Source organism: Castor canadensis, chromosome 14 (genome assembly GCF_047511655.1).
Source record: "Castor canadensis chromosome 14, mCasCan1.hap1v2, whole genome shotgun sequence".
Classification (NCBI taxonomy): Eukaryota; Metazoa; Chordata; class Mammalia; order Rodentia; family Castoridae; genus Castor; species Castor canadensis.
This window is the reverse complement of record NC_133399.1, coordinates 34,102,246-34,105,815: the sequence shown is the minus strand read 5'-3', so window position 1 is coordinate 34,105,815 and position 3,570 is coordinate 34,102,246. Positions and strand designations below refer to the sequence as shown.

The 3,570-nt window shown below is 41.1% G+C and overlaps 1 pseudogene; it reads right to left on the bottom strand.

The window, feature by feature from the left end:
- Positions 1-781, bottom strand: LOC141416234 (olfactory receptor 1M1-like; annotated as a pseudogene).
- Positions 782-3,570: the final 2,789 nt, after the last annotated feature.

Here is a 3,570-nt window from a genome sequence, read left to right as displayed (position 1 = left end):
TTAGGTGTTCAGTATGAGGTACAGTGTTGCAGAAGCTTTCTCCTTTACAACTGTGTAGACAGAGAAGAGACACTCAGAGACCCCAATTGTGGCACCATAGAAGAGGGCTACAACCAAGAGAAGGGAGTTGCAGGTAGTAAAGGCTTCTTCCTGCCACCTTCAGAAAGGACCTCCAGGATGGCTACATTAGTATGAGCATTGAAGTCCAGTTGAAGTCAAATGATGTGGCTATCACCATCCTTGCTACAATGAGCACAATGACCTTGTTCACTGATATGTCCATTTCTAGGTAAGCCAAAGAAGAAGGATCCAATCATAGAAGTAAGGGGATCCAATCATAGAAGCTCATTGTTGCCACAGCACACCAGATGGGTCATCAGTAGGTTTTGGGTTAAGGAAAATACCCAGTGGGCCAACTTCAGCAGTCCACAAAAGCATGGATTCATGAGGATAGTATTGTGTAATGGTTGAATGATCATGAATTGGTCAAAAGCCGTTACAGCTGTTAAGATATTGTCCATGATGCCAAAGAAATGGGAATTGTACATCTGGGTCAGACAACAAGGATAAGAGATGGAATTGGTCTGGTTTGGATGTTCACTGGGATCTTGGGGAAAATGTTGGTGGCCAGTCACAAATCAACCAAGATTGGGCAAGAAGAAGTACATAGAAGTGTGGAGGTGGGATTCTGAGTTCATGGCTGGGATAATCAAGAAGTTTCCCATGACTCTGATCACTTACATGAAGAAGAACATAGAAAAGAGGAGAGTCTCATGCTCTTCTTTTCTGCAAATCCCAGGAGGATGAATTCACATGCAATTGTTTGGTTCTGTGCTTCCATGTGCCTCATCTTCTGTAGGTGTAAAAATAGGAACTTACGTCTTTCAAGGCTTGTGTCAGAACCTCCCCTGAATATTTCCATTTTATAAAGATTGGATGGATCATATTTGGAAGCTTGCATGGAAAGCTAGGTGAAGATATGCTTCAGCACAGGAAACTAAATCTAGAAAGAAGTGATATCCAAGGAGTAATGAGCAAAGAAGTTGGATATAATTAGAAAAATTAAAAACATTTGATTTGCAGGTACTTCATAATTATTATGGAAAAATGCATGCAAAGGGGGTAGATAAACTGATAAATATATGAAAAATGCTTAATATCACTAACCATCTGCAAAATGCAAGTCATAACTACAATGAGATATCCTTTGGTCATATATAGCATGACTACTATCAAAACAAAGCAAAAAAATAAGCAAACAAATTGATAAAACAAACACCCCCGAACACCCCCCCCCAAAAATACCCTAAATGCTGGTGAGGATGTGTAGAAAAAGGAAACCTAATACACTGTTGGTGGGAGTGTAAATTATTATAGGCACTATGGAGAAAATATGAAAGTTCCTCAAAAAGTAAAGATAGTTGTGCTCTTTGATTCAGATATACCACTCCTAGGTATATATCAAAAGGAAATGAAATCAGCATACGATGGACATGCCTACATTCTCACTTTTATTGTGGCACTATTCATAAAAGACAGGGTAAGGATTTAGGGATGAGAGAGAAGAAAGGGATCAAATATGCCCAGCCCTCTTCCATGACTCCATTAATCTGAATCAAAATATCAAGTATGTTATGCAGGTGAGGAGAGGTTGGTGGTGTGGTAATCGAAGAAAGGGCAACAGTGAACAGTAAGTAGACAATGACCTTGGGAAATCCAGAAATATTGGAGGTTAGATTTATAAAAGAAGGCAAAGATGCTACTGTAGAGCACTAAGCCACATGGTAGAAAAGGTGAGAATCCCTAGGGTTGCAAGCCAAAGAGAAAAGTGTAACCTGCTTGAAGATTCCTGCACCTGGATAACTGACACTCTGCAGAAATAAAGTTTAATATGGGAAATCAGCATCCTGTACAGCAGATGCCTGAGAAGTGGTCCTTACACTTCTTAGCTCACTCATGAAGACTTCTTAGGAAAGGTCTTACAGACAAACCTCTCAGCTGGGGAGAACACAAAAGCCTGCATTCTTTGTATCTCAAATCACAAAGGCCTCACCTTCTCACTGGCTAAACAAGTTACCAGCTTGGGAATCAGTGTGGCTACAGGAAACTACTTGGGACTTTAATCCAGATTCACAGACCCAGAATGATGTAGAGAGTGCAAGCTGTGACTAAGGAGCTGTTGTGAGCCAGGGGCTTCCAGGAGGCAGGAGCCATATGATCAAGTAGCCACCAGGAGCCAAGATCTGCAACACCCAGAAGGGAGCCATTTGTCACACCATGTCTAGAGGAGACCCACAGGCTGCACTGAAGGTGAAAACATCAGGGGAGCTGAAGAGGGAAGGCAGAGGGCCAGAGATTGGATGGAAACATCCACTGCTCTGAAGAGAACCAGCTTGCAAACAGTCCCTTTCTGGTCTAAACTGTCTGCATTTCAGAGAGGAAAGGCAACTGTCCCAAACACAAGAGAAACTAACAAAGACATGCCTAGGGGTGGGAGAAATCCATCCTCCTCCTTATCAAAGCAGAAATATTGACTACTTACTTTGTGTATTTGGAACCTTCAAACTCAGGTATCCTAGTTCTTCACAAAGTATATAATAGGAATTTGTGTACTATACTCATCCCATCATGACATAGAACATTAGAGCTTGTTACTCCTATCTGACTACATTTTGATGCCTGTTATTCAATATCATTCATTTCTCCTCCTCCTTCCTCATAGCTTCTGAATTGCTATTCTCTTCTTTTCTTTTGAAGATTGACCTTTAACATTCCACACATCTGTGAGAACATTCAGTATTTCTCTTATTTCCCTTGACTTGATTTTTAACATTAGTCATCATTTGCTGTAAGAGATTGGAGGAGCGTGGGTGGAGTGGGCAGGATTCCAACTCCCCAGTTGCAGTTCCAGTCTTCAGCACAAGTAATTTTGCTTTCTAATGCTGAGATTGCCTCATCTCATTGGGTCACCTCACGACTGTGGCTATACACCAAGGTCACACCTCCACCCTGCCTCTCACCATTCTCTTTTCTGCCTGGGATCTATGACTCAGTACACCTTTTCTCTCCTGTAGACTGTGAACTTCTGCCAGCATGCCTTAGTCATTTCTGGAAACTTCTCCTACCTTTAGATTGGTAAGAAAACTCATCATTATTTAGCTCTCTTCAAACCATCCCATCTTTTTTTTCCCAGAGTGATTCCTTGAACATGCCAACATGTCCTCTTCTCAGATGCCCCTTGTGACTGTCTCTATGGCTTCTTTAGAATCCATTTAATCAAATGTCATGCTCTCAGTGAGGTCTTCCCTAACCTCTTTATATGAAACTACAGTCCTGTGAATGGATAAAGAAATAACATCTTTATGGACAATTGAATATCATTGAGCCTCATAACAATGAAATTTTCTAGTTTGTGGGAAATAGGGAGAAGTGGTGGAGTGTATTTTAAGTCAAATGTCAGGCACAGAAAGACACATCTTGCAAGTTTTCACTTACATGTGGAAGCTAACATATTGATCTCAAAGAAGCAGAGGCTAGAATAATGTTGATCTCCTGCTAGGAATGGTGTGG